The 12,050-nt window shown below is 40.7% G+C and overlaps 1 protein-coding gene across 2 annotated transcripts in view; it reads right to left on the bottom strand.

Moving 5' to 3' along the window:
* PRELID3B (PRELI domain containing 3B) overlaps positions 1-4,718 on the bottom strand; it is a 45,071-nt gene extending 40,353 nt beyond the window's left edge. The window contains exons 1-2 of one of the 2 annotated variants that reach the window (XM_063172565.1): positions 4,597-4,718; positions 3,342-3,487 (exon numbers count right to left, since the gene is read on the bottom strand). The gene's annotated coding sequence lies outside the window, so the exon portion shown is untranslated. The remainder of the gene's footprint in view (positions 1-3,341; positions 3,488-4,596) is intronic. The other variant, XM_063172566.1, reaches the window with a different exon arrangement.
* Between the last annotated feature and the right edge of the window lie 7,332 nt (positions 4,719-12,050).

Here is a 12,050-nt window from a genome sequence, read left to right as displayed (position 1 = left end):
GGCAGTGACTGCAGCTCAAATCCTTTTAGCCACAACAGCCCTGGGAGCAGCCAGGTCTGAGTCAGGTCTGAGTCAGGCTCACCAGTTTGTGAGGACTGGGAGAAATGGTCTTGGGCTACGTTAGGGACCTCAGGGAGTCTGCACATCCAAATCCAACTGGCTGTATGGAAAACTGTATTGCAGCTTTCCAGAACACACTGTACTCACAAAAAAGACTAAACAGGCAAACTCTTCTGTGGCTTTTGCACAGCACAAGAATCAGTCACTGATGTGTTTAATTCACTCCCAAGTAACGGATCATAAAAACCACAGGAGGGCACCAGGCACAGAGGGAAAATCTGTTTCCTTCTCCTCCAAAGCCAGCAGCAGTTCTGATGGATCATCTCTTTGCTATAAGCAAGGCTGAAATTCCTTTGCACATGAATGCGCCTCATCAACTTTATCCTCCTTCCAGTGAAGGAAGCAAATTAATAAGGAATGCTGATTACTAATTAGGTCTATATTCAACACCTACATCTGCCCAGGCAGATGCAAATTAGAGGATATTTCAGATTTTGCCTCTTTAACTGGGAACATATTTTTTTTCTTATTGTTTAGATTTTTTTTTTAGTAGATCTATTAAATCTTGATACTTCACTGATCTGCCTGGCAAACCCCAACTTTTACACAAAGGTTGGTGAGAGGGGTGTGAACCAACCAGAGCAAGTCTGAAATCCCCAGCAAATACAAAGATAAACCTTGAATAAAAGTTCTGGCTTGGAGCTGCTTGAACTGGCTCTGTAGGGGAAACTTCCAGCAGCTTTTCACAGAAGCCACCCCTGCAGCCTCCCACTGCCAAAACCTTGCCACACAAACCCAATATAGCATCATGTTATTTAGGGCTGGAAGAGACTTTCTTTCTAGTCCTATTTTTACCCATAAAATCTTGTTTGTCAACATCTTCCCCAAAACACAATTCCTAATAGGTTTAGTGCTTCAGTATATGCCCTCTGACACACACAGGGAGCAGTACACACCTCAACCTGGTTTTGGATCCTGCCTAGGTTTTATTTGCATCACCAAATTTGTTCCCATTCATCAGTGCTGATATTGAATTAGTTTTCCTGTTGTTAAGTTGCTTTGTTAAAGCATTAATTTTACCTTAAGGATTTGTGTGGAATTATGGCCACAGATTAAGACTTCTGGCCTGTATTTTTCATTTACTATCAGCACTCCATGAGTCACATGGATGAAAGGGTCAATAGTGGGTTTTTTTTGGACTTTAAGATACTTTGAGATTTTTTACAGCTGATTTAAAGTGTCCTGGTAGAACTGGATAAATGTCACGTAGAAGTACTTAGAGGCTGTGTCTTCCAGGGAGCTGTAATGTTACCACAGTTTGGTTATAAGCCATCCTCTTAAGTACTTAAACATAAAAAAGTGCTTTTCTTTCTCACAATTAAGGTACCTATTGACTACTCATGACAACTGCCTGAATATGCTCTGAATTTATGTATTGCCTGAGGCTTAGAGGGGCAAGAGCCAGTTAAACAAGGGGTGAACTCACTCGAACAAATTTGTGGGTGCTTTGCAAAGTAGTCAAAGAGAATTCTTGTGCCATGGGTGTGCAGACTATTTTCGCTTTAAAATCCTCTCTATAAAAGTCTCATTACCAGTCCCTAATGACTGTCAGGGTTCAAAACTCAGTGCTAAACAAGGTGATTCTAATAGAGTCAATTAATTAATCTCTAATCCATTTTTTAAGCATCACAAGGTTTGTGCACGTGCATCTGCCTCATGTTTTTGATTCACTGATTGACAGAACAAGCAGTGCTGAGTACAGCACCAGGAGCATGTTCTTAATCCAGCCAGGACTGGAAGTGTTTCAGAGTGAGCTAGTTGGGATATATTAGACTGATTCTTTTCAAAGATTCTTATGCCATTAACAAAAGGAGGGATTGGATGAGAGCCATGGGAGCTGTTTCATAACCTCCTGTGGTCTTGTTTTCCAACTGACTGTGACGGCCACTCAGGTTCTGCTGCTCAGGTCAGACATTCTGGAGCAGCACTGACAGCTAAGCCTTGATGGAGTCAGCCTTCAATTACACTTTCTGCTTTACACTTAACCTCTGCAAAGCAAAGCCTCCTACACATTACAGGGGTACTCACTGGGCAAAATTTAGGTCACATCAACAGCCCTCCCTACTCTTTTTACATTAATAGAGCTATAATCAGTGTTTGTATCTAAAAATCTATGATTTATCATTCTTGAGAGTCAGATTTTTCTTGAAAACATCCTTATGTCATTGCACATGCCCAAATTAAACATTCTGTCTCAAACACACAGCTGGGAGTATGACAGGCTCACTCAGCTGAGCTGCTGTCCTTTCTCCTCCGTAAAAAGAAGCCATTACAGAGATTTCCTCCTCTCCACCAAAATGGTAAATACAAAGGAAAAAAAAATCAAAATTGACTTCCGTAACATGCTTTGGCAGCTACTGAGGTGAGCACCTACATGGGGAAAAGGGAGTCAGGGCTGTTCCCACCTGTGTTAGGAAACCACAGTCTGAGAAGAGCAATACTTCCCTGGGAAGCTGAGCCAGGACTGTAACAGTTACCTCAAATCTCCAAACTTGTAAGTACAAATGTAATTAGGAGATTGGCACAAGCAGCAGTTCAGAGGGTTCTGTGCACATACACGTTTGTGCCTTGGCTGGGAGGAGGAACAGGTAAAATTACACTCCTTAAAAAAAAGTAATTCGACCATTAGCTCCAGAATGCCTCTTAATGCTCCCTTTGCTCACAGGGAATCATTTGCATTGAGCTCCTCAAATGGAAAGACACAAAAAGCCATCACAGTCTCTGCAGCCCCTGAGTGCTTGGTGTTCCAACTCATCCCAGTTATGAAAAAGTTTTGTACAGCTTTTTTAGTTCTAGTTATTTATGGGTTATTTTAGCTCCAAATGGAGAAAATGTTGAAAAGGAAAATTATACAAAAGTCTCAGACCTCAAATCACTTTTTGTCCAGAAGCAAAAAAATGAACACAGCAAAGTAAGGCATAAAAAAACTGCCTCATCCTGCCCAATATTATAAGGCTTAAGAGATTATGTGAAAAAGGATTTACAAACTTTGATTTAAAAATAAGAACAAAAGCAAAATGGTCATTATTACATGTTTGATACGAAAAACACCAAACCTTTTTTTATTTGTACCAGATGTGGATAGGCAGATGTGAACTGTTGGACAATATTCACAGAAGTGGAATTAGAGAAATATCCATAATTAATAGCATGCCTGTGGAAACATGTTCTGTGCTTCAAAAAGAATTCAGGTGGTATTAGAACTGGAAGAACCTCCTTACCCTGAAGATGTTGACAAATCTGAAGAAATTCCAAGCAGTGAAAAAAATCCTGATCGGAGAAACAGATTACTTGTGCAGAAACATTAAAGGAACCAATCTTCTGCTCTCAATTACACCAATGTGGTCCAGTTAAATTCAGTGGCAGTCTACCAATAGAACCAGGAGGAAAGCTTGATTGTAACATATGATATAAAGGATTTGCTTAGAAATGATCAGAGGAAGAATTCCCTTTAGGAAGGAAAGAAATTGGTAAAACATTTTGGGAAACAATATGTCCTGTAAGATTTAAGTACAAAGAAGGAAAATACAGCCAGAGGATGTTCCACTGCAGTAACATCTTCTAAATAACCAGAGGAGGGCCTCTGGGAAATTTAACAGAAGTTAGAACACAGCTACTCACTGTACAGAACAATTACACACAGGAGGTCTTCAGAGAAAGCCATCAGGCTCTTCTTCCCCTGGATATCTCTGTCATCCTTGGAATCATCACAACATCTATGCTCATCTTTTCTGTGCCCACATCCATTGTTTCTCCCCCCCTTAATTCACACAGTAGTGACTAATGCATTATGAAAATTCATCCATGAAGGATCAGTTATAAAATGTGGTTGCATTGCCTATGTGCTGTGTCTACCAGATGTTTCCTTTTGTGTTCATCAAGAACACATTTTGTAAGAAGACCTCCTCTAAGAAAAACACCCTCACCATTCTTGGTTTAATTAAAATGACACTGCAAAAAATGGGGCCAGAAAAAGAGAAATCTTATCCTTGCCTCCTGGACAATAGGATCAAGAGAGAATTTCTAGGATAGATCTGACAATAGTTATATAGAATCAGAGAATCACAGAACCCTTAAGGTTGGAAAAGATGTCTAAGGTCATCAATGATCAACCCAGCACCACCACCTTGCTCACCACTAAACCATCTCCTCAAGTGCCATACCCACACATTTTTTGCACATTTCTAGGGATGGTGTCTCCACTACTCTCCTAGGTAGTCTATTCAACAACTTGGCAAGCTTGACAACTCTTTCAGTGCAGAAATTTTTCCTGAGCTCCCATCTAAACTTTCCCTGATGCAACTTGAGGTCATTTGCTCCTGCCCTGGCATTTGTTACCTGGGAGAAGAGACCAACCCCCAGCTCACTGCATCCTCCTTGTCAGGGAGTTGTGGAGCCAAAGGTCCCCCTTGAACCTCCTTTTCTCCAGGCTGAGCCCCCCCAGCTCCCTCAGCTGCTCCTGTTAGATAAATTTACCAGTTGCTGGTCACAGAGTGCATTCATTTGCTCCCAGAGTTGGTGGGCTTCTTCTTGAAGTTGCAACACCCTCCCTGCAGTGCGTGTTCCCTGGGATTCCCTGGGTGCTGGCTCTCCCGTGGTTTCTGTCCCCGCCCTTTGGAACTGGCACACCGCGATGTGACAGAGGAGCTGCTGCCGGGAGCCACCTGCGGGAACCACCAACAATTACAGCCCCAACCTGTCCCCAGCTGGGGAGGGGACACCTGCCACACCTTCCCGAGGGAGGGGACACCTTCCCTCCCCTGTCATGTCATCACAGTGGCCTTTGAGGATGCTGAAAGCTCTGGATATCCCTGGGATGCTGAAAACAGCACAGTCCTATTGCTGGGTACCAATACATGGCCAAGCATCTTCCAGGTCTTGCTTAGGGTTAAATGAGTAGTTAAGGACCACCAGTTGCTGTTCTGGACATGCTGGACCTTTAACATGAACTGGTGCCTCAGTGTCACTCCTCGTGCACCTCCCTCAATCCCTTTGGCAGGAGCAGTTTGCTGTCCCCTCGGGGTGTCCAGTGCAGCTGGAATTGACAGTTCAGGGGTGCAAACTCAGCCTGCCATGGATCCCTACAGGGAGGCTCCAGGGCACCTGCACTGCACTGCTGCCATTGTCTGTGGGGAACACAGCCTGTCCCAGCCTGCAGCAAGGCACACACCCCACACCAGGTCACTTGAGCCATTCAGGTGACTGTGCCACCCACCCCTGCAACTCCCTGATGTTTCTGGCTTCAGAAATTCATAGAAATCTTAAGGCAAAACAAAACCAAATCTGGAGTTTAGCATAGCAAAGAATCAATCTAAAATTAAATGGGATTTACTTCGCCTCCCAAGCTCTGGATGTGACAAATTTCAGAACAATGAGATATGGATCATTTAGAAGTCAGTGATCAAAATAGCATTTCTGATGGAAAGATTCCAGATTGGACTGCAGCAACAGTAACTATGTTGCAGTAAGGCCAAGTCTAAAAAAGCCCCATAGATATACAAAGGGAAAGAGCCATTTTTTCACGTGTCCTCACATGAATATCCCCCCTTGATCACTGTGTGACAATAAGAGAGCTGGAGTCAACACAAAACTATTTAGTTGACAATCCCAAAACTATTTAGTTGATAATCCCCTAATTCTTTACATAGCTTGTATTGCTTTAAATATCTTTGCCCCCTGAAAAGTTAAATTCATCCCACATTCTTCTAGGAAGGCTCAGGGCTGGCATTCCAGCAGAGTTCCTGAGGGGAGCCTTACAGAACTGGAATGTGTTCACAGGTACTCTCCCTTCCCCCCAAGTGAGAAATCACAATTATGGGATGCAGGGAGAATTAACATCATTTGGGAGACAAAGGTTTCATAGTACAGCACAACTTAAAACAGACCACAAGTCTGCATTAAACACAATCAACTCCAAAATAAAAAATAATACAGAGCACAGTAAATGGCTTCAAGGGATCCTCAGCCTTTTTTTTCTGCTGTTGTGAGAAATCATGTGCTATTCTTCAAAAAAACCCAGGAATGTAAAGAAGTCCTAAAAGCAATGAAATCCTAATAGTTTTTTAACAGACTAAAAGGATTTGAATTCTCCAACTAAATTAATTGATCATAAGATTGATTCATAAAAATTCATACTTTAACCCTGCTGGTCTGCAGGGCTGTGTGACTCTGGCAAGCACAAAGGTTGTGGTCAATGAAACAAGACTTGTTCTTCCACTCAAAGCTGCAGATCCCACCATGCCTCAGGTTGTTCCTAGTGCTGGCATGTGCTGGTGCTGGAGATGAATGCAGAGAGCAGGTTTACAAAACTTCCAAATCCTGATTTAGTGAAAACTCCTGTTACTGACTTTTCTAAAGACGTTTTACCAACTCAATGAATTTAACCAATTTAATGAATTCTATTTTCCTCTAGGCTCTGGCCAAAGGGGCTGTGAGCTGCAAACAAATGTGTATGGAAAGATTTTCAGACTGAAAGGAGGGAACAGTTCTCATCTCCTTGGGACTGCACAGAAGTCCTTCCTCTATGAAAAGCTTGCAGTGGGTTGGAAAGGTGTAACTGCCAATGTTTTCATTTTACTAATGCAGCTCAGACTTCAGCAGTTCAGGTGGCAAATTTACAGTAAATTTGATATACCTGACCTAATTTCTACTACATTCACATTATTCAAAAACAAGATGCTTTTCTACTCTTCTTTGCCCTAAAAGAAATGGAACTCTGGCAACAGCACCTTTTGAGAGCACTCCACAGCTGGTGAACATTTCTAGTTCATTTTGTTCAACAATGGAACAGAAATACTTGTTAATCACTGCAGCTAATCCACTTTATAACTGGCACAGTCATAATTGATAAGAAATCAATTCCTTGTGCCAGCTGCATAATTTCATTCACAATTTTACTTAATCTTTCAAGCAATCTCAAAAGCCCTCAGGCCCTTCCCAGATGCAGAAGAGAGAAAACCTCCATTCCTCTGTTTTGAGAACACCCTCAGCTTCCAGTTCAATTTAACACCATGGATTTCTGGATTGTACATCCTTGGTTTTTGGGCTGCCATCACAAAACAGGTGCTTTCACTCGTAGAACAGAATTATCCCTTGCAATGCAGAACATCTGATGTGCACATCAGATTGCAGAGTAATTTTAGAATTCTCTATTAATATTTCTTTACAAACCTTTGTTTCAGATAATCCTGTATACAAGGTGGTTATAGCCAGTGGTATTTACAGAGTTTTTATCTACTCAATGAGCTTTTTTAATTCTACCTAAAGCTGGATTTTCCTTTCATGAATAGTTAATGTCACACCTATCAGCTCATAGGTTTGATCTTTATCTTTTTCATACAGGCCTTGGCATCTCCTGTGGCATTTTACTATAGGGGAAGAATCTGTTTCCTTATGAAAAATATAAATTGCTTACTTGATTTTTGATTTCAGAGCTATTAATGTGCTAAGAAAGAACACTTTCAATTGAAAGTAAAGGTTTTAGGCTTCTTCAAGGATAAAATCTAAACCCCCAGCATGACATGACTGTAATCCTGTCCAACAACACACACAAACCACAAGTTTCCAGCTCTCTGTTGACAGAGAACAGCCATCCACAGTGCTAAAGAAGCAGTTTCCCCATTAGGTGCCCTAACAAAGTTTTCAAACTATTCAAACACAGAGGCATAAATCAAGAAAACAAAGCTTTTGCAAGATGTTACATGTAAGTTATACTAAGAAGTTAAAGAAAACCATCTGGGCATAAAATGTAAATACAGCCAGCATAAAAAAATTCAGAGGAAAATAAAACCAACCATGCATTTCAAATGCCCCAAAGACAGAGGTTTCATTCTGTAAGACCACTGAAGTTTAACTCCAATCATCCAGCTTGGACAAAACAGTCATTTTTCAAAATACCAATGAGCCAGGGCACTAAAGCTTATGCAAGATGCTGCTTCTTTCAACTTTTTGGCTGATTTAAGATACGGTTCTTCAAGGTGGGGAATTATCAGCATCTCTTCAGTGGCACCTATGAATCAAATAATGAGATGGTGGCTTCCTAAATCATCATGGAAAATATCTATCAGGATTAAACCAGCCTAAAAGGTTTGGTTCACTTTCCTGTATTGCCAAATCTTCAGTTTCTGAAGGGTAAATAAATTACCCTGGACTTACTTTATAGACCCAAGAGATCCTGAGTAACCCCAGGAGGAAGAAAGAGAAGAAAGTCTGAATACAGTCCCAAAACCAGGGCTCTGCAGTGTTGGAAGGAGATTAGAAAAGACCTCAACATCCTCTATCCCTGTACAGCAGCTGTCTTTCAAAGGAGTCTACAATAAACCAAGAAAAAAGTCTTTTAAAAATCAAAACCTAGAACATACTGGTATAAAATGCCCAAACTCTGGATTTTTCATGCTGACTTAGTTCAGATCACTTACATAAGTAACATACTTGAGATTTGATTACATAGCTAGATTTTTTGTTTATTTATTTACTTTTAAACAGGATGCTTGCTTGGGTTTAAGTTAGTTTGGGGAAGGGGAAGTAGGAAGATTTTGAAAACAAACAAATTACTTACAAACAGACAAGCTAAAAAAAATAAACCTGTAGTGCCAAAGCTCTCCCTGCCTCTCGAGACTGGTACCTTTGGATTCCCAGCACATTCCTGAGCTCATGGAGCGTCTGGGAGGGACCAGCAGCCTGGAACCCTTGGCAGAGCCCAGCTCACAGAAGATGAGACACAGTTTATCACTGATTTCAGAGATAATTATCAAGATAGGGATTTCTGGCTTAATTTCCTGATTCGAGAAGGGAGTACGTGATCCCAATCATAAACCATCCTGTGAGCAGCAAATGGTGTCTTAACAGCATTTATAGCTGAGGTTTAAAACACTCATGGAGTTTGTATAAAACAGATGTGAATTTTCAAACTAAACTAACAAACTGTTTTCCTAAGAGGAAAGAAGTTGAAGCAGCAGAGGGAAGCTCTGTGTCTTCCTGTGCTTCTGAGGAATCACAAAGGGAGTGATGGTTCTCTGACAGTTAATGTATGGAGTTTCAGTTTTCCTGCTGATCTGTTTTTATTCTCTTCTTCCCAATCATTTTTTCATAGTCTGCCTTTCACACTTCTGGGAAATTCTATCTATACATGCTTTCTTGATGGGGCTCATCTGTTTATTTAAAAAATACATGTTTTTTTTCCCCCTGCAGATATGATATTTTATTAGTCTTATGTGTTGAAGTTATTGTCCCAGATATTGTATTTACTTGGGCCTTTGGCCTGAAATGTGCATCTGTTCTCAATCCATCCATAGCAGCCCTAATCTCTAAGAGGCTCTGGAATCTCCAATGTGTTGGGTTTTTTCTTCTCTCCTTTCCTAAACCAGCTAATGTGGAATAGCCTGTGGAATTCCCTGGCTTAGACAATCTTTTCTAAACTATCTGACTTTCAGTTTTCCAACTATTTAAACCTGTCTTGATCAGGAACAGTCAGAACAGACGAAAGTAGCAACCACTTCTTATGCATATGCGGTGGATCAAACAAACACATCTTTCTCTTTTGGCCCTTAAATTGATGCTACAAATCAAACTTTAAAATAAAATAAAAAATAGAATAGCTCCATGTCATTTTCAGGGAGGCCAAATGCTCATAGAGTATGTTCTTTAGCTGCAAAAAGCCTATACTGAAAAATTTGACATAGAATCATTGTGTGGAGTCACGGTGACTGTCAGTAAGGCAAGAATAACTAAATAAAAAAGCAAATAAAGTTTTTCACTGAAAACCGGCAAATAAGTCTGAACTTTAATAGAAAACCTCAGGCTCAGAGCAGAATTTTCTTCACAGAAATAAAACATGCTCCTTTAATTACAGCTTAACATGTTCCTGCCAAGGCACTGCTGTGAAACACAGGCTGGAAGCACAATGGAGGCTCCCAGCACCTGGTGTGGCATTGCCTTGAGTGGTGATGGACTGGAAAGATGCAGCTCTTCCAAAGAGTGTGAACTGTGACCCAGCCTCCTCATGAGTGCCAGTCTCAGAAATCACAGGAGCTGTTTGTCTGAAAGAAAATCTCTCCAGAACATCAGGCAAACAACTTTTAGTTTTTTGCAAAACAGACACAAGTCCCAGTGGCCCAGTGCCACAGTGCCAGAACTCTGCAGAGTGAGAGTAGAAGAAATGCATTAATTAACTCAGCATTCAACCCCTCCCCTCAAACCCATGAAAATTGGCCTCTGTAGTAAATAATCATGGAGGATTTACCACATATGAGAAGAGCACAGAGTTTAAACAGTGTCATGCCCTTTATCCCACTGCGAACTGCAGTATCTGGACAATTGGCACAGCTGCTGTCCTTGTGTACTCTCACAGTTTGGTAACAGGAACCACAATCTCAATACCCCTGAGAACTGTAAATTTGTTACTTTATTTGTGTTGCTGCCTCATAACTTCTCCTTGATGTTGCTTTCTCTACTTATTTTACTGGCAGTAAAACTCAGTAGATTAATAATGCTATTAATACTTTAATTTCTCTGCCAGATCTTCTTGGGTGGCCAGTTTCCAGCTGTGTAACAATCTTTGCTTGCTCACATCTCCTTGTTCTCATTTCCACTGTTTTTACCTTTCTTTGTTGTATTCTGCAAATTTTAAGACCTCAGTGCATTTTCAGAACTCAAGGTAGAAACTATTTGAAAGCAGTGGTTACAATTCATGAATAACTCATGCATCTTTTCTCAGAGTAACTAAAAGCAAATAAAGGTACCTGAATAACACTCTAGCTGGTCAGACATCTATGAGATTTAGTGGAAAAGTTGATAATCATGATTTAATTCATATTTATGCTTATTTAACTGGAGCCTATAATAGTCCTCATTGCTTTTTGCAGCTGCCCTGCAGTCAGTGATTTTCTGCCTGTCACTATTATGGCAATGATGGACATGTAAGATCCTTGCCTGCAGATTCTGACTGATCCCAAAGTGAATACAAGTCCTGTGTCCTCTTCAGCTATTTGTCATTATCACTACCAGTCTGACTTTAACTCATATACACATTAAGTTAAACTTTGCTGGCAAATTTACAAATATTAAAAGCAGAAACTCTGACTCCTACTCCTCTATTCCTCGACTGAGAAAAGATAAAACAGTAAAATGAAAAATGTCAAAACAATAATAAATTACCCCAGAGCCAGGGATAATAAATTACATTATGGCCTTTCTAATGTGTGAAATGCTGTTACTCAAAACTAGAAAGGCGTGGAAACAATTGCACTTCAGAGTGAGAGAAGTATGATCCCAGCTCTTTTGTTCCAGTTCAAACACCACACAGGACCCTTGCTAACAGCTGTGGAGCATTGTGCCTCCTTAGGTCAGCAAGGTATATCCAGGCTGCAGAGAACAGCTTGAAGCATCATTGTTTCTTTGGAGAGTCAATAAAAATACTGACAAAGGAATGCAGCCAGCCTCTTGGAGTTGTACATATTCCAGTTCTCCTTTATCCCCTCCCTCATCAAGTCCTTCAAAGAATGAAACAGCTTTTTGAACTTGCCTTTTTTTTTTTTCCTAATTTGCCTCAATATTCTTTTCAATGCTTGCCACAATGTATTTTCTAAAATACATGAAAAGTAATACTGTAATAAGAAGTGATCCCAGACTGTCTATTTTCTCCAAGTCTCTAACAACACAACCATGGCCTGATAATGTTTGCAGCTGAAGAATTTTAGACAGGGAAACAGCAGAGTACTTGGGAAGCTCAAATGACAGGCAACCACTCTAAACAGCCTGGTGCCTGCTTAGCTCTTTGCTTTAAAGAAGCACTCAGAGGCAAAAAAGAGAAGCAAACCCCCAGCTATGCTGCTGGAGGGATAAACTTTACCCTTGGCCAGAGATTAACATCTCATTTTCTTCCTTTACCATGTTTCTTTATTTCTTTTCTCTACATCCCCTACTAATATCCT

Source organism: Melospiza melodia, chromosome 19 (genome assembly GCF_035770615.1).
Source record: "Melospiza melodia melodia isolate bMelMel2 chromosome 19, bMelMel2.pri, whole genome shotgun sequence".
Classification (NCBI taxonomy): domain Eukaryota; kingdom Metazoa; phylum Chordata; class Aves; order Passeriformes; family Passerellidae; genus Melospiza; species Melospiza melodia.
Note: the sequence above shows the minus strand (reverse complement) of the source record. Positions and strands in the feature narration are given on the sequence as shown.